This window comes from Atractosteus spatula, unplaced genomic scaffold, assembly GCF_055471065.1.
Source record: "Atractosteus spatula isolate fAtrSpa1 unplaced genomic scaffold, fAtrSpa1.hap1 Scaffold_7, whole genome shotgun sequence".
NCBI lineage: Eukaryota > Metazoa > Chordata > Actinopteri > Semionotiformes > Lepisosteidae > Atractosteus > Atractosteus spatula.
The window spans coordinates 50443-72500 of NW_028296901.1; the positions used below are offsets into that span (position 1 = coordinate 50443).

General features: G+C 57.3%; 14 non-coding genes across 14 annotated transcripts; all 14 read left to right on the forward strand.

The window, feature by feature from the left end:
• Positions 1-3719: 3719 nt before the first annotated feature.
• LOC148805473 (U2 spliceosomal RNA) lies at positions 3720-3916 on the forward strand. Its single transcript, XR_016090272.1, has one exon. It is a non-coding gene; the product is annotated as a U2 spliceosomal RNA (small nuclear RNA).
• A 791-nt stretch (positions 3917-4707) lies between these two features.
• On the forward strand, positions 4708-4898 carry LOC148805474 (U2 spliceosomal RNA). The gene has a single exon (XR_016090307.1). It is a non-coding gene; the product is annotated as a U2 spliceosomal RNA (small nuclear RNA).
• Positions 4899-5691: 793 nt separating this feature from the next.
• Positions 5692-5882, forward strand: LOC148805475 (U2 spliceosomal RNA). The gene has a single exon (XR_016090308.1). It is a non-coding gene; the product is annotated as a U2 spliceosomal RNA (small nuclear RNA).
• Positions 5883-6665: 783 nt separating this feature from the next.
• LOC148805476 (U2 spliceosomal RNA) lies at positions 6666-6856 on the forward strand. The gene has a single exon (XR_016090310.1). It is a non-coding gene; the product is annotated as a U2 spliceosomal RNA (small nuclear RNA).
• Positions 6857-7637: 781 nt separating this feature from the next.
• On the forward strand, positions 7638-7828 carry LOC148805477 (U2 spliceosomal RNA). Its single transcript, XR_016090311.1, has one exon. It is a non-coding gene; the product is annotated as a U2 spliceosomal RNA (small nuclear RNA).
• A 793-nt stretch (positions 7829-8621) lies between these two features.
• Positions 8622-8814, forward strand: LOC148805478 (U2 spliceosomal RNA). The gene has a single exon (XR_016090174.1). It is a non-coding gene; the product is annotated as a U2 spliceosomal RNA (small nuclear RNA).
• A 6114-nt stretch (positions 8815-14928) lies between these two features.
• On the forward strand, positions 14929-15113 carry LOC148805479 (U2 spliceosomal RNA). Its single transcript, XR_016090202.1, has one exon. It is a non-coding gene; the product is annotated as a U2 spliceosomal RNA (small nuclear RNA).
• Positions 15114-15906: 793 nt separating this feature from the next.
• LOC148805480 (U2 spliceosomal RNA) lies at positions 15907-16097 on the forward strand. The gene has a single exon (XR_016090313.1). It is a non-coding gene; the product is annotated as a U2 spliceosomal RNA (small nuclear RNA).
• An 801-nt stretch (positions 16098-16898) lies between these two features.
• Positions 16899-17089, forward strand: LOC148805481 (U2 spliceosomal RNA). Its single transcript, XR_016090314.1, has one exon. It is a non-coding gene; the product is annotated as a U2 spliceosomal RNA (small nuclear RNA).
• Positions 17090-17870: 781 nt separating this feature from the next.
• On the forward strand, positions 17871-18061 carry LOC148805482 (U2 spliceosomal RNA). Its single transcript, XR_016090171.1, has one exon. It is a non-coding gene; the product is annotated as a U2 spliceosomal RNA (small nuclear RNA).
• Positions 18062-18857: 796 nt separating this feature from the next.
• Positions 18858-19048, forward strand: LOC148805483 (U2 spliceosomal RNA). Its single transcript, XR_016090315.1, has one exon. It is a non-coding gene; the product is annotated as a U2 spliceosomal RNA (small nuclear RNA).
• A 783-nt stretch (positions 19049-19831) lies between these two features.
• LOC148805484 (U2 spliceosomal RNA) lies at positions 19832-20022 on the forward strand. The gene has a single exon (XR_016090316.1). It is a non-coding gene; the product is annotated as a U2 spliceosomal RNA (small nuclear RNA).
• Positions 20023-20814: 792 nt separating this feature from the next.
• Positions 20815-21005, forward strand: LOC148805485 (U2 spliceosomal RNA). The gene has a single exon (XR_016090317.1). It is a non-coding gene; the product is annotated as a U2 spliceosomal RNA (small nuclear RNA).
• Positions 21006-21788: 783 nt separating this feature from the next.
• Positions 21789-21979, forward strand: LOC148805486 (U2 spliceosomal RNA). The gene has a single exon (XR_016090318.1). It is a non-coding gene; the product is annotated as a U2 spliceosomal RNA (small nuclear RNA).
• Positions 21980-22058: the final 79 nt, after the last annotated feature.

Sequence of the window (22058 nt, forward strand, 5' to 3'; positions counted from 1 at the left end):
GCTGCGGACTCCTTTTGATCCAACATGAGTCGCACAGTATGTACGGTTAACGCCAGAGGGCTTAAAAATCATGTTAAGCGGATTGGCGTCTTTAAATATTTAGAAGCGCGCCAATTCGGCTTTTGTTTCCTGCAGGAGGTACATTTAGGCACGAGAGGTGATATTGCCACCTTTAAGAGAGATTGGGTTAAAGGGGAGTCTTGGTGGAGCGTAGGGGGAGTGCACTCGTCTGGAATTGGGATCCTTTGTGGAACCCCGAATTTCACGGCTAACGATGTCAATATCATAGTCCCGGGAAGGCTTATGGTCGTAGATGGTGTATGGGACGGACTGCAGGTCCGTCTGATAGCTGTCTACGGGCCTGCCGAAAGGCGGCTCCAGGCGGCGTTTTTAAGAGATCTTGAGCCACATCTGTTTACTAATAGGGTGGTGGTGATGGGAGGGGATTTTAATATGGATGTGTGTGACGTGAGTGGTGCGAGTGTGGGTAGTTTTAAGGAATTAATATCACGGTTTCATTTAAAGGACGGTCATAAAGATCTTAGTCAGAGAGGGAGAATGCACACATGGAGTAACGGAAGGGGTGTTTTTAGAAGACTGGATTATATCTTCACCACCCTGCGTGGGTTGACACAGGCGGCACAGGTTACCCCGGTTTGGTTTTCAGATCATCTGTTGCTGTCGGTTGATCTGATACCAGATGGTATGGACCCTAAATCAAATTACTGGAAGCTGAACACGAAAGTGTTATTGGAAGCCGATTATCAGAGCATGATAGTTGCGCTTTTGGAACGCTTCCAGTTACAGAGGGGGAGGTACCCGACAGCGGTTCTTTGGTGGGAGGCCTGTAAAAGGGCTATCTCCAAAGCTTCTATTTCCTACTGTTGCCAAAAGAAAGTAGCAGAGAGAAGAGAGCTTGAGAGATTGCAGCAGGAACTTGAAGATCTGTATGTGGCTTCCAACCAGGGCGGTGCTTTTGATATGGCAAAAGTTTCAGAGCTCAAGCTCAGGCTGAAAGAACTTTGGTTAGAGCGAGCGAAGGATTTTTTGTTTAGGCTTAAGGGCACCCTGATGGAGGGCGAGGAGAAGTGCTCAGCTCAGTTCTTCGGCTCGGTCCGAGCCAGACAGAAGAAGACTCTCTTTGAGGGTCTGAGGAGAGAAGATGGGTCCATTGTCAGAGATATAGAAGGCATGGTGAGGTGTGCAACTAATTTTTACAGGTTTTTATTTTCAGAGAAACCAGTGGATGCGAGCTTGTGGGATGAGTGGTTGGTGGGTTTCGACAGGAAGACGGTTGGTGTGGAAGGTGTGTGTGGGGATCTAACACTGACGGAGATAGGAGAAGCCATTGGTGGCCTGCGAAAAGGTACTACCCCTGGGATTGACGGGCTTCCTACAGATTTTTATGTCACCTTCCGGGACAGGTTACTACCGGTGCTGTTGGAGGTCTATAATGAAGTCCTGAAGGAGGGTGAGTTAGGAAGAACGATGAGGACTGGTATCATGTCTCTGGTTTATAAGAAAGGGGATAAAGAAGATCTGGAGAACTGGAGGCCGATCCAATTACTCTGCACCGATTATAAGATCTTGGCCAGAGTATTGGGGAGACGGCTGAGGAAGGTGATGCCGGATCTGGTGAGTAGGGATCAAACCTGCAGTGTGGAGGGCAGAAACGTAAAGTGGAACCTGCAGTTGATCAGAGACGTGATAGAATGGGTGGAAGACAGGAACCTTGAGATGATGCTTGTGAACCTTGATCAGAACAAGGCTTTCGATCGGGTACATCACACTTTCCTTTGGGAGGTGATGAAAAGAGTGGGGTTGGACGAAGGCTTCATTAGATGGATCAAGGTTTTGTATAACAATGTCATCTCAAGGGTATGCATTAATGGTAAGCTAGGCATGGGTATTCCAGTCAGGTGCGGGGTGAGGCAAGGATGCCCTCTGTCCCCCTTATTGTACGTGCTCTACATAGAACCCTTTCTACATCTGATTCGAGGTGATCCCCGGGTGGAAGGGGTGGTGGTCCCGGGGAGTGGGGGAGCACAGGCAAAAATAGCTGCCTATGCGGACGATATTTCGTTGTTTCTTACCACTGACAGCAGCCTTTCACAAGTGCTACAGATAGTAGAGAGTCAGACCAGAGGGACAGGTGCTTTTTTGAACACGTCAAAATGTACTGTTAAATATTTTGGCAAGTGGAAAGAACGACAAGATGTGGCGGGTGGTCTTACCTTGGTGACGGGGCCGGTGAAGATTCTGGGAGTTCTCTACCATACGCAGGACTCGGCCAGGATCAATTGGGACCTGAGGATGGGGAAGGTTAAGCAAAAGATGGGCCTGTGGTTGAATAGGTCGCTGACATACACGGGGAAAGTGCTAGTTTTAAAGGTGGACGTACTGCCACTGCTGCTTCACTTGGCCTGCGTGTTCCCCCTGCCTGCTCGGCTCCGCCGAGACCTGGTGAGGGCGGTCTTCCACTTCGTTTGGAGTGGAACGCATGAGTATATAAGGAGGGCAGACATGTGCAGGCCAGTGGAGGGGGGTGGTAGGGCTGTTCCGGACTTCCCGTTGAAGTTAGACACTATTTTCATTGCAAATTTGTGTAAAACCCTATACGAAGACCCGGATCACCTCTGTGTTTGTTTTATTCGTTTGTGGTTCGCAGCTACGATGAAACACCTGGTAGTGTGGACGAACACAACGCCGAAGGCCCAAAAGCTGCCTTGGCATTATAGGCATGCTGTGGTGTGGCTCCAGAAACATCCGGAGTTCAGGAAGGGCTTGGGTTCAACGGATCATAGGCAAATGTATAGGGTTATTATGGAGAAGGGGGAACCTGCGGTCGTGGGGGTGTCGGAGGAGGAGTGGAGGCAGATCCAGCCGGTGGGTCTAGAACACAGACTCAAGGACCTCAACTGGCGGTTGCTCTGGAACAGGTTGCCCGTGAGGGACACGCTCCACAGGCATGGATTGTCCAGGCAGGACAAGTGCCCGCGTCCCGACTGTTCTGAGGTGGAGACCCTACTACATGTATTCTGGGGTTGTGTTTTCGCCCAAAGGGTGTGGGGTCACTGCGAGGAGCTCTTGCAGAAAGTCGCCCTTGATTTTGTTTTAACGAGCCGGGTGGTGATTCGAGGGATAAAGGGAGCGAGGAAATGGAATACAGAATTTTTGTTATGGTTTATACTAAGTTTAGTTAAGTTTTATATATGGGCAGCTAGGAAGGAACTGGTGGAGCACGGCGGTAGTGTTACAGCCGTGTCGGTATTTTGTAAAGTCAAAAACGATGTCAGCAGACGTGTCCGGTGGGACATCCTGCGGTGGGGTTTTGCAGCGGCAAAAGAAAGGTGGAAGGGGTTAATTTCTTTGGGGTGTTGAATTGTTTTTCTGTGTATGGTTTTGTTTCTGTATTTCTTGGTTTTATAATAATAATGGGAATGTTGGGGATGGAGGAGGGATTAATTTTGCATACTGGGCGGGATTATGGTAATGTAAGGAATTTGTGTAAATATTTTCGGTGACTGTGTTTTGGAGGTTTTCTGTTTGAACTAATATGAATATTGTCTTATTTATACTTTTTGGCTTTCTGATTTTTGATTTTGACTGTGGAGTGTAATATCATATGGGGTGTTGCTATTGTTCCAAGGGGGGGCTGATTTGTTCTTTTTGTTTGAATGGTGGAAATGTTGTTGTTGTCTTACCTTGGTGTGTTGTAGTTTGTTATTTTTGTAATAAAAACATAAAAAAAAAAAAAAAAAAATCTGTTCTTATCAGTTTAATATCTGATACGTCCCCCATCGGGGGACCACATATTAAACGGATTTTTGGAACAGGGAGCTGGATCAGGAGCTTGCTCCGTCCTCTCCACGCATCGGCCCGGTATTGCAGCGCCTCCGGGAACGGTGCACTACCTTCTCTCAGCGGTGAAAAGACAGACGTAGCTAGCAAGCAAGCGAGGTGGACCGGAGCTCCTTCCTCTCCGGTCTCGTCTCTCGTCCATCTGTGTGTCTCTGTGTCTCTCTCTCTCCCCCTCCCCGTTCCCGTGCTCCCTCCGTGCACTTTCCCGCGCCTCGACTCTCTCGGCAAGCAGGCCGGCCCCCTTTTCGGCTCCCGTGCGTTTTCCCTCCAAAAAACTTAGTTTTTTCCTCCTTTTTCCAGGGAGGCAGGCGTGGCTTGTGTGTGTGTGTGTGTGTGTGTGTGTGTGTGTGTGTGTGTGTGTGTGTGTGTGTGTGTCCCCGTCCTTGCAGGCGGGCCCCTTTCGACAGCCGGCCGTTTTCCCTCCAAAAAACTTAGTATATACACCTTTTCTTTCTTTTTTTCGGCAGGCAGGCAGGTGTGTGTGTGTCCCCGTCCCTCCCGAGAGAGCGCTGCCCCTTGCCTCTGCCCGCAGGTGCCGACGGTCCGCTTTCGCTTGCAGCTCACTCGGCACGGCTGCTGCTGGTGGGAGGGGCCTAAGCTAAGGAGGCCGGCCGGCTGGCGCCCCCCGCGGCTGCGGTCGTTGTCGGGCCGTTGACAGGAGATCAAAGAGCAGGGCCCCCGCCCGGGACTGGCGGGCAGGCAGGCGAGCAAGCAGGCAGGCAAGAGAGGGGGAGAGCGGAGTCCGGGCGGCCGGCAGCCGCGTGCGGACCGGGCTCCAGAGGCGTCGGCCTGCGCCGCTGCGCGCCAGCCGGACGCCCGCGCGCCCGCCCAAGGCCGGCGTCGGGCATCGCTTCTCGGCCTTTTGGCTAAGATCAAGTGTAGTATCTGTTCTTATCAGTTTAATATCTGATACGTCCCCCATCGGGGGACCACATATTAAACGGATTTTTGGAACAGGGAGCTGGATCAGGAGCTTGCTCCGTCCTCTCCACGCATCGGCCCGGTATTGCAGCGCCTCCGGGAACGGTGCACTACCTTCTCTCAGCGGTGAAAAGACAGACGTAGCTAGCAAGCAAGCGAGGTGGACCGGAGCTCCTTCCTCTCCGGTCTCGTCTCTCGTCCATCTGTGTGTCTCTGTGTCTCTCTCTCTCCCCCTCCCCGTTCCCGTGCTCCCTCCGTGCACTTTCCCGCGCCTCGACTCTCTCGGCAAGCAGGCCGGCCCCCTTTTCGGCTCCCGTGCGTTTTCCCTCCAAAAAACTTAGTTTTTTCCTCCTTTTTCCAGGGAGGCAGGCGTGGCTTGTGTGTGTGTGTGTGTGTGTGTGTGTGTGTGTGTGTGTGTGTGTGTGTGTGTGTGTGTGTCCCCGTCCTTGCAGGCGGGCCCCTTTCGACAGCCGGCCGTTTTCCCTCCAAAAAACTTAGTATATACACCTTTTCTTTCTTTTTTTCGGCAGGCAGGCAGGTGTGTGTGTGTCCCCGTCCCTCCCGAGAGAGCGCTGCCCCTTGCCTCTGCCCGCAGGTGCCGACGGTCCGCTTTCGCTTGCAGCTCACTCGGCACGGCTGCTGCTGGTGGGAGGGGCCTAAGCTAAGGAGGCCGGCCGGCTGGCGCCCCCCGCGGCTGCGGTCGTTGTCGGGCCGTTGACAGGAGATCAAAGAGCAGGGCCCCCGCCCGGGACTGGCGGGCAGGCAGGCGAGCAAGCAGGCAGGCAAGAGAGGGGGAGAGCGGAGTCCGGGCGGCCGGCAGCCGCGTGCGGACCGGGCTCCAGAGGCGTCGGCCTGCGCCGCTGCGCGCCAGCCGGACGCCCGCGCGCCCGCCCAAGGCCGGCGTCGGGCATCGCTTCTCGGCCTTTTGGCTAAGATCAAGTGTAGTATCTGTTCTTATCAGTTTAATATCTGATACGTCCCCCATCGGGGGACCACATATTAAACGGATTTTTGGAACAGGGAGCTGGATCAGGAGCTTGCTCCGTCCTCTCCACGCATCGGCCCGGTATTGCAGCGCCTCCGGGAACGGTGCACTACCTTCTCTCAGCGGTGAAAAGACAGACGTAGCTAGCAAGCAAGCGAGGTGGACCGGAGCTCCTTCCTCTCCGGTCTCGTCTCTCGTCCATCTGTGTGTCTCTGTGTCTCTCTCTCTCCCCCTCCCCGTTCCCGTGCTCCCTCCGTGCACTTTCCCGCGCCTCGACTCTCTCGGCAAGCAGGCCGGCCCCCTTTTCGGCTCCCGTGCGTTTTCCCTCCAAAAAACTTAGTTTTTTCCTCCTTTTTCCAGGGAGGCAGGCGTGGCTTGTGTGTGTGTGTGTGTGTGTGTGTGTGTGTGTGTGTGTGTGTGTGTGTGTCCCCGTCCTTGCAGGCGGGCCCCTTTCGACAGCCGGCCGTTTTCCCTCCAAAAAACTTAGTATATACACCTTTTCTTTCTTTTTTTCGGCAGGCAGGCAGGTGTGTGTGTGTCCCCGTCCCTCCCGAGAGAGCGCTGCCCCTTGCCTCTGCCCGCAGGTGCCGACGGTCCGCTTTCGCTTGCAGCTCACTCGGCACGGCTGCTGCTGGTGGGAGGGGCCTAAGCTAAGGAGGCCGGCCGGCTGGCGCCCCCCGCGGCTGCGGTCGTTGTCGGGCCGTTGACAGGAGATCAAAGAGCAGGGCCCCCGCCCGGGACTGGCGGGCAGGCAGGCGAGCAAGCAGGCAGGCAAGAGAGGGGGAGAGCGGAGTCCGGGCGGCCGGCAGCCGCGTGCGGACCGGGCTCCAGAGGCGTCGGCCTGCGCCGCTGCGCGCCAGCCGGACGCCCGCGCGCCCGCCCAAGGCCGGCGTCGGGCATCGCTTCTCGGCCTTTTGGCTAAGATCAAGTGTAGTATCTGTTCTTATCAGTTTAATATCTGATACGTCCCCCATCGGGGGACCACATATTAAACGGATTTTTGGAACAGGGAGCTGGATCAGGAGCTTGCTCCGTCCTCTCCACGCATCGGCCCGGTATTGCAGCGCCTCCGGGAACGGTGCACTACCTTCTCTCAGCGGTGAAAAGACAGACGTAGCTAGCAAGCAAGCGAGGTGGACCGGAGCTCCTTCCTCTCCGGTCTCGTCTCTCGTCCATCTGTGTGTCTCTGTGTCTCTCTCTCTCCCCCTCCCCGTTCCCGTGCTCCCTCCGTGCACTTTCCCGCGCCTCGACTCTCTCGGCAAGCAGGCCGGCCCCCTTTTCGGCTCCCGTGCGTTTTCCCTCCAAAAAACTTAGTTTTTTCCTCCTTTTTCCAGGGAGGCAGGCGTGGCTTGTGTGTGTGTGTGTGTGTGTGTGTGTGTGTGTGTGTGTGTGTGTGTGTCCCCGTCCTTGCAGGCGGGCCCCTTTCGACAGCCGGCCGTTTTCCCTCCAAAAAACTTAGTATATACACCTTTTCTTTCTTTTTTTCGGCAGGCAGGCAGGTGTGTGTGTGTCCCCGTCCCTCCCGAGAGAGCGCTGCCCCTTGCCTCTGCCCGCAGGTGCCGACGGTCCGCTTTCGCTTGCAGCTCACTCGGCACGGCTGCTGCTGGTGGGAGGGGCCTAAGCTAAGGAGGCCGGCCGGCTGGCGCCCCCCGCGGCTGCGGTCGTTGTCGGGCCGTTGACAGGAGATCAAAGAGCAGGGCCCCCGCCCGGGACTGGCGGGCAGGCAGGCGAGCAAGCAGGCAGGCAAGAGAGGGGGAGAGCGGAGTCCGGGCGGCCGGCAGCCGCGTGCGGACCGGGCTCCAGAGGCGTCGGCCTGCGCCGCTGCGCGCCAGCCGGACGCCCGCGCGCCCGCCCAAGGCCGGCGTCGGGCATCGCTTCTCGGCCTTTTGGCTAAGATCAAGTGTAGTATCTGTTCTTATCAGTTTAATATCTGATACGTCCCCCATCGGGGGACCACATATTAAACGGATTTTTGGAACAGGGAGCTGGATCAGGAGCTTGCTCCGTCCTCTCCACGCATCGGCCCGGTATTGCAGCGCCTCCGGGAACGGTGCACTACCTTCTCTCAGCGGTGAAAAGACAGACGTAGCTAGCAAGCAAGCGAGGTGGACCGGAGCTCCTTCCTCTCCGGTCTCGTCTCTCGTCCATCTGTGTGTCTCTGTGTCTCTCTCTCTCCCCCTCCCCGTTCCCGTGCTCCCTCCGTGCACTTTCCCGCGCCTCGACTCTCTCGGCAAGCAGGCCGGCCCCCTTTTCGGCTCCCGTGCGTTTTCCCTCCAAAAAACTTAGTTTTTTCCTCCTTTTTCCAGGGAGGCAGGCGTGGCTTGTGTGTGTGTGTGTGTGTGTGTGTGTGTGTGTGTGTGTGTGTGTGTGTGTGTGTGTGTGTCCCCGTCCTTGCAGGCGGGCCCCTTTCGACAGCCGGCCGTTTTCCCTCCAAAAAACTTAGTATATACACCTTTTCTTTCTTTTTTTCGGCAGGCAGGCAGGTGTGTGTGTGTCCCCGTCCCTCCCGAGAGAGCGCTGCCCCTTGCCTCTGCCCGCAGGTGCCGACGGTCCGCTTTCGCTTGCAGCTCACTCGGCACGGCTGCTGCTGGTGGGAGGGGCCTAAGCTAAGGAGGCCGGCCGGCTGGCGCCCCCCGCGGCTGCGGTCGTTGTCGGGCCGTTGACAGGAGATCAAAGAGCAGGGCCCCCGCCCGGGACTGGCGGGCAGGCAGGCGAGCAAGCAGGCAGGCAAGAGAGGGGGAGAGCGGAGTCCGGGCGGCCGGCAGCCGCGTGCGGACCGGGCTCCAGAGGCGTCGGCCTGCGCCGCTGCGCGCCAGCCGGACGCCCGCGCGCCCGCCCAAGGCCGGCGTCGGGCATCGCTTCTCGGCCTTTTGGCTAAGATCAAGTGTAGTATCTGTTCTTATCAGTTTAATATCTGATACGTCCCCCATCGGGGGACCACATATTAAACGGATTTTTGGAACAGGGAGCTGGATCAGGAGCTTGCTCCGTCCTCTCCACGCATCGGCCCGGTATTTTGCAGCGCCTCCGGGAACGGTGCACTACCTTCTCTCAGCGGTGAAAAGACAGACGTAGCTAGCAAGCAAGCGAGGTGGACCGGAGCTCCTTCCTCTCCGGTCTCGTCTCTCGTCCATCTGTGTGTCTCTGTGTCTCTCTCTCTCCCCCTCCCCGTTCCCGTGCTCCCTCCGTGCACTTTCCCGCGCCTCGACTCTCTCGGCAAGCAGGCCGGCCCCCTTTTCGGCTCCCGTGCGTTTTCCCTCCAAAAAACTTAGTTTTTTCCTCCTTTTTCCAGGGAGGCAGGCGTGGCTTGTGTGTGTGTGTGTGTGTGTGTGTGTGTGTGTGTGTGTGTGTGTGTGTGTGTGTGTGTGTGTCCCCGTCCTTGCAGGCGGGCCCCTTTCGACAGCCGGCCGTTTTCCCTCCAAAAAACTTAGTATATACACCTTTTCTTTCTTTTTTTCGGCAGGCAGGCAGGTGTGTGTGTGTCCCCGTCCCTCCCGAGAGAGCGCTGCCCCTTGCCTCTGCCCGCAGGTGCCGACGGTCCGCTTTCGCTTGCAGCTCACTCGGCACGGCTGCTGCTGGTGGGAGGGGCCTAAGCTAAGGAGGCCGGCCGGCTGGCGCCCCCCGCGGCTGCGGTCGTTGTCGGGCCGTTGACAGGAGATCAAAGAGCAGGGCCCCCGCCCGGGACTGGCGGGCAGGCAGGCGAGCAAGCAGGCAGGCAAGAGAGGGGGAGAGCGGAGTCCGGGCGGCCGGCAGCCGCGTGCGGACCGGGCTCCAGAGGCGTCGGCCTGCGCCGCTGCGCGCCAGCCGGACGCCCGCGCGCCCGCCCAAGGCCGGCGTCGGGCATCGCTTCTCGGCCTTTTGGCCAAGATCCAAAAAGTACGTGGCAGGCCCGCGGCTTGAGGACTTGGCTGGGGGACGAGAAGGGCGACGGCGGAGAAGAGGAAGAGGAGAGAAGGCGCGGCGGAACCTTTTTTGAAGTCCGGGATACAGACGAGCCAGGAGGAGGGTCGGAGTCTTTTTTCTTTTGGAAGGATCGGGCGTCTCCAAGGACTGGTGAAGGCGATCGTCACCTTGCAGCGCGGCCTGGGTTCTCCTCAGCTCAGGGGTTACCCTGTGCTGGGGAGCCAGGCGATTTCCCGGGGCTTTTGTGACTTTCTTTTGCCGGCGACATGGAGGCTAGGAACTGGAGGGGTCAGCCTGCAGCAGGGCCTGGACTGAAGAACACCATCCAGTTCCGGTGGTTGGGTGATGTTGGCCTGATGCCGGGGAGAGAGGACTTCTCCCGGCATGTGTTGATGCGAGTTTTGAGCGTGGATTTGAAGGATGTGTTTTGCGTGCAGAGTTATGTCTCTCTGCGATTTTTCAATGTGACCTTTGAATCTGCAACGATGTACTGGAATGTGTTTCGGGCGGCCAGAGAAAAAAAGGATGCTGGACAATTGGAGAACTTTGAAGTGGTGGGACTTTGGGCACAAGAGGACAGAGTGGTGACGGTGCACATGCACAACCCTTTTGTGTTGGAAACGGACATTTATGCTTTTCTGAGTCGGTATGTGGAAATCTTGAACGATGGGTGGATGTTGAGGGATGGGGTGCGGGTATGGACGGGTCGGTGGCAGTATAGAGTCCGGTTTCAGCCGGACAATTCGTCGAAGGATGGTTTCAGGCATCCACCGGCTAATTTTTTCTTGGGTTCCAATCAGGGTTATTTGTTTTATGCAGGGCAACCGAAACTGTGTAGAAGATGTGGGGGGGAGGGTCACTTGGTGGCAAATTGCACTAAGATGATTTGTCGGAGGTGTGGGAAGGAGGGACACGAGGTGAGGGATTGCGAGGAGAGGCCGAGGTGCTCCTTGTGTAATGAGGCGGGACATTTGTTTAAAGATTGTTTTGAACGGCAGCCGGAGAGGGTAATAGCTCTTCGCACCGGACTAGCAGGGTTCCAGGAAGACGAAGGGACGAGCGAGGAGGAGGAGGAGGGAGTGCAGGAAGGTGGGGATATGGAATTGGGTGGTACAGAGGAGGAAGTTAGGAAGGTAGGGGGCGCAGGGAGGGGCAAGAAAAAGAAAAAGGGTAGGGGGAAGGCGAGGGAAGAGGGGGACGGGTTTAGAAGGGGTGGGGAAGGGGTTACAGTGGGGGAGGATAGAGATAAGGGAGCTGGGTTACCGGTGGAGGGGGGAGAGAGGAGTGAGGTTGAGAGAGAAGTAGCTGAAGATAAGGGGGATGGGGCGGGGGGTAGTGGTTTGGTGAGCGATAGGGTAGAGGGCACTGGGGAATCTGGGGACAGGGGAGATTTGGGAGAGGTGGGGGGGGGGGTGGGTTCTGGGGATCTGCAGGATATGGAGATGAGTGATGGTGACAGTACAGCAGAAGAGGGAAGCGGGGGAGATGACTTTGAAACAGTGGTGGGGAAAAAGAAAAAAAGGAAGCGGAAACAGAAGGACAAGCCTGGAGGGGAGTCGCTCTCGCCTCCCAGGTCAATAACGAAAGTTATAGGAAGGGAGGAAGCGGGTGAGGGTGGAGGTGTTGCTATGGAGGCCCCAGCTGTAGGGGGCGAGAGTTGGGGTAATACAGAAGATAGGTTGGGGGAGTGGGGCGGAAGCCAGATAGGTCATATCTGGTCTGCTAGCTCTCCGAGTAGCGTAGGCAGTTATGAGGGTCCAACACACGACACGGCTAATATAGAGGAATTTTTGAGTAGTGCGGATTTTAGTTAATAATGCAACAATGGGTTTTTTTGCCTTTACTGCAAATGTGAGAGGGTTGCAGGATAAGGTGAAAAGGACGGCGTTTTTTATATCTTTGAAGTCCGTGGTTTTTTCGGTTGCATTCTTACAGGAGGTTCATTTAAAGGATAGGAGAGATATAGGGTTTTTTTCTGAGGAATGGAAGGAGGGGGAAGCCAGATGGAGTGTGGGTGGGGTTCGTTCGTCGGGAGTGGGGATGGTGTTTAATGGGAGGGGGTGGGCGGTGGGCGATGCAATGTCTGTGTGGCCAGGCCGAGTGCTGTGTGTGGATGCGGAGTGGATGGGCGTGTGCTTGCGGTTAATCAATGTTTATGCCCCAGTGAACCTTAAGGAGAGGAAGGAATGTTTTGAAGCCATAACGCCACTGCTTTATACAAACCGTGTGGTGTTGTTGGGGGGAGATTTTAATGTGTGTTTGGATAAGGGGCGTGAGGTGGATTTTACAGGACAGTTTTGGGGGAGGGTAGTGAGGGAGTTTGGCCTGAAAGACGCGTATAGGTGTCTTTTCCCTAACCAGCAGGGATGTACGTGGAGGAACTCGCGGGGTGTCAGGAGCCGATTAGATTACTGGTTTGTGCCCCAGGGGGTGCGGGTGGTGGGCATGGTCTTGCGCCCATCGTGGTTCTCTGATCACGATGGGGTGCTGTGTGAGTTGGAGCTCGGCACGTTGAGCTTCGGAAGAGATGTGTGGAGGATGGATGTGACAGTTTTGCAGGATGAGAATTTCAGGAGGCAGTTTCGGGCATGGTTCAGGGAATGGGTTGGGTTGCAAGGTTGTTTTTCATCTTTGGTTGATTGGTGGGAATGTGTTAAAGGGAAGATCAGGGTGTTTGTTGGGGATTTTTGTAGAAGTGTTAGGAGGAAGGATATGAAAGAGGTGGAGAAAGCTGTGAAGAGGATCGAGATGTTGTATACTAGGGAGAATGCAGGGCAAGCCATGGATCACGGTTTATTGAGGGCCTTAAAAGCCCGTTTGAGAACCCTTTTTGAAGACAAAGCTCGGCGATTTTTGGTACGTAGGTGCCAGAATTATATTGACCAGCATGAGACGTGTTCTGCCTTCTTCTTTCAGCAGGTGAGGGTGAGACAGAGGGGGACAGTGATTAAAGCATTGCGCACTAGGGACGGTGATGTGGTGCATACGAACACAGAGATGGTGGAGTGTGCAACAGAATTTTATTCCAAGCTGTTTGAGGAGAAAGTGGTTGATGAAGGACTGGGGAATTATTTCTTGAGTTTTCTGAGAAACCGGTTGTCTAGCAGTGTGAAGGAGACCTTGGAGAAGCCCCTCACTTTAGAGGAATTGGAAAGTGCTCTAAAGTCTCTCAAGGATGGGAAGGTCCCAGGGGTGGATGGGCTCCCTAGGGAGTTCTATGCCGCCTTTTGGGATCTGCTGGGACCAGAGCTCCTTGCTGTCCTGAATGAGATCTACAGGGATGGCAAGTTGAGTAGGACTATGAGGGATGGTTCGATAGTGCTTTTGTTTAAAAAGGGGGATATGACGGACTTAAAGAACTGGAGACCAATCACCTTGTTGTCCACGGATTACAAGCTGGTTGCTAAGGTCCTCGTGAGCCGTTTGAGGACTGTGATGCCGGATTTGGTACATTCGGACCAAACCTGCGGAGTCCCGGGGCGATCGATTTTTTGGAACCTAGTTCTGGTCAGAGATGTGATCGCATGGGTGGAAGCTCAGAGGATCCCTTTGTTGCTGGTGAACGTGGATCAGGAGAAGGCTTTTGATAGAGTTCATCACGGGTTTTTATTTAGGATTTTGGCACATTTAGGGTTTGGGGATTTTTTTTTGCGTTGGTTAAGGATTTTGTACACAGAGGTAGGTAGCAGGGTGGTGGTTAATGGGCATAGGGGGGAGTGGTTTTTGCAGTCTTCTGGGGTGAGGCAAGGGTGCCCTCTGTCCCCCTTGTTGTATGTGCTGTTTGTAGAGGCTTTGGCATGTTGCTTGAGGGCAGACCCGGCGGTGCATGGGTTGTGGCTACCAGGGAGCGGAGGTGAGGTACTTAAAATCCTGCAGTACGCAGACGACGCCACACTGTTTTTGACATCTGAGAGTGGTGTGAGGCAAGCGCTGCACAGGTTCGGGCAGTTCGCAGCTGCCTCTGGGTCCAAGCTTAATGTGCAGAAGTCGGTGGCAATGGGGTGTGGCGGGTGGAGTACAGTGTGGTCGGTGCCGGGCGGGCTACAAGAATCTGAGAATGGGGTAAAGATTTTAGGGGTAGTTTTTCAAAAGAAAGGGAACGAGTTGCTTAATTGGAACTTGGTGTTTGCACGAGTGAGGGTGAAGTTTGGGTTGTGGAAGTCACGGCGGTTGTCCTTCTTGGGGAAGGTGATTGTTTTGAAAGCCGACGTTTTGCCAGCTTTAATGTATCTGGCTTATGTATATCCACTGCCAAAGACCTTTAGGAGACTGTTGACACGGATGGTCTTTGAGTTCATGTGGGGAGGGAAATATGAATACGTCAGGAGGGACATCATGTATATGGAGGTCAGTGAAGGTGGGAGGGGGGTCCCCAACTTCTCCCTCAAACTAGACTGTGTGTTTTTTTCAGGGTTGTGTAGGGTTCTTGGTGGAGGTGCTGGGGGGCGGTGCAAGAGTTTTGTGTGTCTGTGGTTTGAAGAGTGTATGAGGACAGTGTATGGGTGGTCGAATGCGAGGCCGCATGCAGCGTCAGCTCCCGCTCATTATAGGAGAGCGAGAGAGTTGAGGAAAGAAACGTTTCCTTTTGGGGACAAGGATGTCTGCCAGGACCATAGGAAACTGTATACATTGGTGATGGAGACTCGGAAGGTTACTCCGGTAGTATTGGGTATACGGACGGAGGTGTGGACCCGTGTTCAGCCTAAGGGGTTAGATCACGGCTTGATGGATCTGAACTGGAGGATCGTTCATGACAGATTGCCAGTGCGGCAGGTGCTTTATAGGCATAAGCTGTCTAAAACTAGAACTTGTCCAAGGGAGGGGTGTTCTGCAGAGGAAACAGTGCGGCACACTTTTTGGGAATGTGTTTTTGTTCGGGGACTATGGGGGGAATGTCAAGATGTACTGTTACAATTGTGTCCTCTTTTTGTTTTGTCATTTGATGTTATAAGATGGGGGTTCGTGTGCACTAATGTTTCATTGACAACAAGATTTCTGGGCTGGCTGCTTGTAAGCCTAGTTAAACAGGTGGTTTGGGACTCCCGTGAAGACACAGTCAAGAGGAATGTCGAGTGGTCGGTGGGGAGGGCAGTAGGGAGGGTAAAGGGGTTGGTGCGAGGGAGGGTTTTGAGGGATGTGCAGAAATATGGCTATTTTGCTGCCAGGGAGAAGTGGAAAAGCCTTTTTGAATTCTAATAGGTGGACCTTTGTTTCTGTATAGTGTTGTACTGTTGGTGTGTTGATTTGCTGTGTGTGAAATAAATTTTGTTAAAAAAATAAAAAAAAAAAATCTGTTCTTATCAGTTTAATATCTGATACGTCCCCCATCGGGGGACCACATATTAAACGGATTTTTGGAACAGGGAGCTGGATCAGGAGCTTGCTCCGTCCTCTCCACGCATCGGCCCGGTATTGCAGCGCCTCCGGGAACGGTGCACTACCTTCTCTCAGCGGTGAAAAGACAGACGTAGCTAGCAAGCAAGCGAGGTGGACCGGAGCTCCTTCCTCTCCGGTCTCGTCTCTCGTCCATCTGTGTGTCTCTGTGTCTCTCTCTCTCCCCCTCCCCGTTCCCGTGCTCCCTCCGTGCACTTTCCCGCGCCTCGACTCTCTCGGCAAGCAGGCCGGCCCCCTTTTCGGCTCCCGTGCGTTTTCCCTCCAAAAAACTTAGTTTTTTCCTCCTTTTTCCAGGGAGGCAGGCGTGGCTTGTGTGTGTGTGTGTGTGTGTGTGTGTGTGTGTGTGTGTGTGTGTGTGTGTGTGTGTGTGTCCCCGTCCTTGCAGGCGGGCCCCTTTCGACAGCCGGCCGTTTTCCCTCCAAAAAACTTAGTATATACACCTTTTCTTTCTTTTTTTCGGCAGGCAGGCAGGTGTGTGTGTGTCCCCGTCCCTCCCGAGAGAGCGCTGCCCCTTGCCTCTGCCCGCAGGTGCCGACGGTCCGCTTTCGCTTGCAGCTCACTCGGCACGGCTGCTGCTGGTGGGAGGGGCCTAAGCTAAGGAGGCCGGCCGGCTGGCGCCCCCCGCGGCTGCGGTCGTTGTCGGGCCGTTGACAGGAGATCAAAGAGCAGGGCCCCCGCCCGGGACTGGCGGGCAGGCAGGCGAGCAAGCAGGCAGGCAAGAGAGGGGGAGAGCGGAGTCCGGGCGGCCGGCAGCCGCGTGCGGACCGGGCTCCAGAGGCGTCGGCCTGCGCCGCTGCGCGCCAGCCGGACGCCCGCGCGCCCGCCCAAGGCCGGCGTCGGGCATCGCTTCTCGGCCTTTTGGCTAAGATCAAGTGTAGTATCTGTTCTTATCAGTTTAATATCTGATACGTCCCCCATCGGGGGACCACATATTAAACGGATTTTTGGAACAGGGAGCTGGATCAGGAGCTTGCTCCGTCCTCTCCACGCATCGGCCCGGTATTGCAGCGCCTCCGGGAACGGTGCACTACCTTCTCTCAGCGGTGAAAAGACAGACGTAGCTAGCAAGCAAGCGAGGTGGACCGGAGCTCCTTCCTCTCCGGTCTCGTCTCTCGTCCATCTGTGTGTCTCTGTGTCTCTCTCTCTCCCCCTCCCCGTTCCCGTGCTCCCTCCGTGCACTTTCCCGCGCCTCGACTCTCTCGGCAAGCAGGCCGGCCCCCTTTTCGGCTCCCGTGCGTTTTCCCTCCAAAAAACTTAGTTTTTTCCTCCTTTTTCCAGGGAGGCAGGCGTGGCTTGTGTGTGTGTGTGTGTGTGTGTGTGTGTGTGTGTGTGTGTGTGTGTGTGTGTGTGTGTGTGTGTGTGTCCCCGTCCTTGCAGGCGGGCCCCTTTCGACAGCCGGCCGTTTTCCCTCCAAAAAACTTAGTATATACACCTTTTCTTTCTTTTTTTCGGCAGGCAGGCAGGTGTGTGTGTGTCCCCGTCCCTCCCGAGAGAGCGCTGCCCCTTGCCTCTGCCCGCAGGTGCCGACGGTCCGCTTTCGCTTGCAGCTCACTCGGCACGGCTGCTGCTGGTGGGAGGGGCCTAAGCTAAGGAGGCCGGCCGGCTGGCGCCCCCCGCGGCTGCGGTCGTTGTCGGGCCGTTGACAGGAGATCAAAGAGCAGGGCCCCCGCCCGGGACTGGCGGGCAGGCAGGCGAGCAAGCAGGCAGGCAAGAGAGGGGGAGAGCGGAGTCCGGGCGGCCGGCAGCCGCGTGCGGACCGGGCTCCAGAGGCGTCGGCCTGCGCCGCTGCGCGCCAGCCGGACGCCCGCGCGCCCGCCCAAGGCCGGCGTCGGGCATCGCTTCTCGGCCTTTTGGCTAAGATCAAGTGTAGTATCTGTTCTTATCAGTTTAATATCTGATACGTCCCCCATCGGGGGACCACATATTAAACGGATTTTTGGAACAGGGAGCTGGATCAGGAGCTTGCTCCGTCCTCTCCACGCATCGGCCCGGTATTGCAGCGCCTCCGGGAACGGTGCACTACCTTCTCTCAGCGGTGAAAAGACAGACGTAGCTAGCAAGCAAGCGAGGTGGACCGGAGCTCCTTCCTCTCCGGTCTCGTCTCTCGTCCATCTGTGTGTCTCTGTGTCTCTCTCTCTCCCCCTCCCCGTTCCCGTGCTCCCTCCGTGCACTTTCCCGCGCCTCGACTCTCTCGGCAAGCAGGCCGGCCCCCTTTTCGGCTCCCGTGCGTTTTCCCTCCAAAAAACTTAGTTTTTTCCTCCTTTTTCCAGGGAGGCAGGCGTGGCTTGTGTGTGTGTGTGTGTGTGTGTGTGTGTGTGTGTGTGTGTGTGTGTGTCCCCGTCCTTGCAGGCGGGCCCCTTTCGACAGCCGGCCGTTTTCCCTCCAAAAAACTTAGTATATACACCTTTTCTTTCTTTTTTTCGGCAGGCAGGCAGGTGTGTGTGTGTCCCCGTCCCTCCCGAGAGAGCGCTGCCCCTTGCCTCTGCCCGCAGGTGCCGACGGTCCGCTTTCGCTTGCAGCTCACTCGGCACGGCTGCTGCTGGTGGGAGGGGCCTAAGCTAAGGAGGCCGGCCGGCTGGCGCCCCCCGCGGCTGCGGTCGTTGTCGGGCCGTTGACAGGAGATCAAAGAGCAGGGCCCCCGCCCGGGACTGGCGGGCAGGCAGGCGAGCAAGCAGGCAGGCAAGAGAGGGGGAGAGCGGAGTCCGGGCGGCCGGCAGCCGCGTGCGGACCGGGCTCCAGAGGCGTCGGCCTGCGCCGCTGCGCGCCAGCCGGACGCCCGCGCGCCCGCCCAAGGCCGGCGTCGGGCATCGCTTCTCGGCCTTTTGGCTAAGATCAAGTGTAGTATCCGTTCTTATCAGTTTAATATCTGATACGTCCCCCATCGGGGGACCACATATTAAACGGATTTTTGGAACAGGGAGCTGGATCAGGAGCTTGCTCCGTCCTCTCCACGCATCGGCCCGGTATTGCAGCGCCTCCGGGAACGGTGCACTACCTTCTCTCAGCGGTGAAAAGACAGACGTAGCTAGCAAGCAAGCGAGGTGGACCGGAGCTCCTTCCTCTCCGGTCTCGTCTCTCGTCCATCTGTGTGTCTCTGTGTCTCTCTCTCTCCCCCTCCCCGTTCCCGTGCTCCCTCCGTGCACTTTCCCGCGCCTCGACTCTCTCGGCAAGCAGGCCGGCCCCCTTTTCGGCTCCCGTGCGTTTTCCCTCCAAAAAACTTAGTTTTTTCCTCCTTTTTCCAGGGAGGCAGGCGTGTGTGTGTGTGTGTGTGTGTGTGTGTGTGTGTGTGTGTGTGTGTGTGTGTGTGTGTGTGTGTGTGTGTCCCCGTCCTTGCAGGCGGGCCCCTTTCGACAGCCGGCCGTTTTCCCTCCAAAAAACTTAGTATATACACCTTTTCTTTCTTTTTTTCGGCAGGCAGGCAGGTGTGTGTGTGTCCCCGTCCCTCCCGAGAGAGCGCTGCCCCTTGCCTCTGCCCGCAGGTGCCGACGGTCCGCTTTCGCTTGCAGCTCACTCGGCACGGCTGCTGCTGGTGGGAGGGGCCTAAGCTAAGGAGGCCGGCCGGCTGGCGCCCCCCGCGGCTGCGGTCGTTGTCGGGCCGTTGACAGGAGATCAAAGAGCAGGGCCCCCGCCCGGGACTGGCGGGCAGGCAGGCGAGCAAGCAGGCAGGCAAGAGAGGGGGAGAGCGGAGTCCGGGCGGCCGGCAGCCGCGTGCGGACCGGGCTCCAGAGGCGTCGGCCTGCGCCGCTGCGCGCCAGCCGGACGCCCGCGCGCCCGCCCAAGGCCGGCGTCGGGCATCGCTTCTCGGCCTTTTGGCTAAGATCAAGTGTAGTATCTGTTCTTATCAGTTTAATATCTGATACGTCCCCCATCGGGGGACCACATATTAAACGGATTTTTGGAACAGGGAGCTGGATCAGGAGCTTGCTCCGTCCTCTCCACGCATCGGCCCGGTATTGCAGCGCCTCCGGGAACGGTGCACTACCTTCTCTCAGCGGTGAAAAGACAGACGTAGCTAGCAAGCAAGCGAGGTGGACCGGAGCTCCTTCCTCTCCGGTCTCGTCTCTCGTCCATCTGTGTGTCTCTGTGTCTCTCTCTCTCCCCCTCCCCGTTCCCGTGCTCCCTCCGTGCACTTTCCCGCGCCTCGACTCTCTCGGCAAGCAGGCCGGCCCCCTTTTCGGCTCCCGTGCGTTTTCCCTCCAAAAAACTTAGTTTTTTCCTCCTTTTTCCAGGGAGGCAGGCGTGGCTTGTGTGTGTGTGTGTGTGTGTGTGTGTGTGTGTGTGTGTGTGTGTGTGTGTCCCCGTCCTTGCAGGCGGGCCCCTTTCGACAGCCGGCCGTTTTCCCTCCAAAAAACTTAGTATATACACCTTTTCTTTCTTTTTTTCGGCAGGCAGGCAGGTGTGTGTGTGTCCCCGTCCCTCCCGAGAGAGCGCTGCCCCTTGCCTCTGCCCGCAGGTGCCGACGGTCCGCTTTCGCTTGCAGCTCACTCGGCACGGCTGCTGCTGGTGGGAGGGGCCTAAGCTAAGGAGGCCGGCCGGCTGGCGCCCCCCGCGGCTGCGGTCGTTGTCGGGCCGTTGACAGGAGATCAAAGAGCAGGGCCCCCGCCCGGGACTGGCGGGCAGGCAGGCGAGCAAGCAGGCAGGCAAGAGAGGGGGAGAGCGGAGTCCGGGCGGCCGGCAGCCGCGTGCGGACCGGGCTCCAGAGGCGTCGGCCTGCGCCGCTGCGCGCCAGCCGGACGCCCGCGCGCCCGCCCAAGGCCGGCGTCGGGCATCGCTTCTCGGCCTTTTGGCTAAGATCAAGTGTAGTATCTGTTCTTATCAGTTTAATATCTGATACGTCCCCCATCGGGGGACCACATATTAAACGGATTTTTGGAACAGGGAGCTGGATCAGGAGCTTGCTCCGTCCTCTCCACGCATCGGCCCGGTATTGCAGCGCCTCCGGGAACGGTGCACTACCTTCTCTCAGCGGTGAAAAGACAGACGTAGCTAGCAAGCAAGCGAGGTGGACCGGAGCTCCTTCCTCTCCGGTCTCGTCTCTCGTCCATCTGTGTGTCTCTGTGTCTCTCTCTCTCCCCCTCCCCGTTCCCGTGCTCCCTCCGTGCACTTTCCCGCGCCTCGACTCTCTCGGCAAGCAGGCCGGCCCCCTTTTCGGCTCCCGTGCGTTTTCCCTCCAAAAAACTTAGTTTTTTCCTCCTTTTTCCAGGGAGGCAGGCGTGGCTTGTGTGTGTGTGTGTGTGTGTGTGTGTGTGTGTGTGTGTGTGTGTGTGTGTGTGTGTGTCCCCGTCCTTGCAGGCGGGCCCCTTTCGACAGCCGGCCGTTTTCCCTCCAAAAAACTTAGTATATACACCTTTTCTTTCTTTTTTTCGGCAGGCAGGCAGGTGTGTGTGTGTCCCCGTCCCTCCCGAGAGAGCGCTGCCCCTTGCCTCTGCCCGCAGGTGCCGACGGTCCGCTTTCGCTTGCAGCTCACTCGGCACGGCTGCTGCTGGTGGGAGGGGCCTAAGCTAAGGAGGCCCGGCCGGCTGGCGCCCCCCGCGGCTGCGGTCGTTGTCGGGCCGTTGACAGGAGATCAAAGAGCAGGGCCCCCGCCCGGGACTGGCGGGCAGGCAGGCGAGCAAGCAGGCAGGCAAGAGAGGGGGAGAGCGGAGTCCGGGCGGCCGGCAGCCGCGTGCGGACCGGGCTCCAGAGGCGTCGGCCTGCGCCGCTGCGCGCCAGCCGGACGCCCGCGCGCCCGCCCAAGGCCGGCGTCGGGCATCGCTTCTCGGCCTTTTGGCTAAGATCAAGTGTAGTATCTGTTCTTATCAGTTTAATATCTGATACGTCCCCCATCGGGGGACCACATATTAAACGGATTTTTGGAACAGGGAGCTGGATCAGGAGCTTGCTCCGTCCTCTCCACGCATCGGCCCGGTATTGCAGCGCCTCCGGGAACGGTGCACTACCTTCTCTCAGCGGTGAAAAGACAGACGTAGCTAGCAAGCAAGCGAGGTGGACCGGAGCTCCTTCCTCTCCGGTCTCGTCTCTCGTCCATCTGTGTGTCTCTGTGTCTCTCTCTCTCCCCCTCCCCGTTCCCGTGCTCCCTCCGTGCACTTTCCCGCGCCTCGACTCTCTCGGCAAGCAGGCCGGCCCCCTTTTCGGCTCCCGTGCGTTTTCCCTCCAAAAAACTTAGTTTTTTCCTCCTTTTTCCAGGGAGGCAGGCGTGGCTTGTGTGTGTGTGTGTGTGTGTGTGTGTGTGTGTGTGTGTGTGTGTGTGTGTCCCCGTCCTTGCAGGCGGGCCCCTTTCGACAGCCGGCCGTTTTCCCTCCAAAAAACTTAGTATATACACCTTTTCTTTCTTTTTTTCGGCAGGCAGGCAGGTGTGTGTGTGTCCCCGTCCCTCCCGAGAGAGCGCTGCCCCTTGCCTCTGCCCGCAGGTGCCGACGGTCCGCTTTCGCTTGCAGCTCACTCGGCACGGCTGCTGCTGGTGGGAGGGGCCTAAGCTAAGGAGGCCGGCCGGCTGGCGCCCCCCGCGGCTGCGGTCGTTGTCGGGCCGTTGACAGGAGATCAAAGAGCAGGGCCCCCGCCCGGGACTGGCGGGCAGGCAGGCGAGCAAGCAGGCAGGCAAGAGAGGGGGAGAGCGGAGTCCGGGCGGCCGGCAGCCGCGTGCGGACCGGGCTCCAGAGGCGTCGGCCTGCGCCGCTGCGCGCCAGCCGGACGCCCGCGCGCCCGCCCAAGGCCGGCGTCGGGCATCGCTTCTCGGCCTTTTGGCTAAGATCAAGTGTAGTATCTGTTCTTATCAGTTTAATATCTGATACGTCCCCCATCGGGGGACCACATATTAAACGGATTTTTGGAACAGGGAGCTGGATCAGGAGCTTGCTCCGTCCTCTCCACGCATCGGCCCGGTATTGCAGCGCCTCCGGGAACGGTGCACTACCTTCTCTCAGCGGTGAAAAGACAGACGTAGCTAGCAAGCAAGCGAGGTGGACCGGAGCTCCTTCCTCTCCGGTCTCGTCTC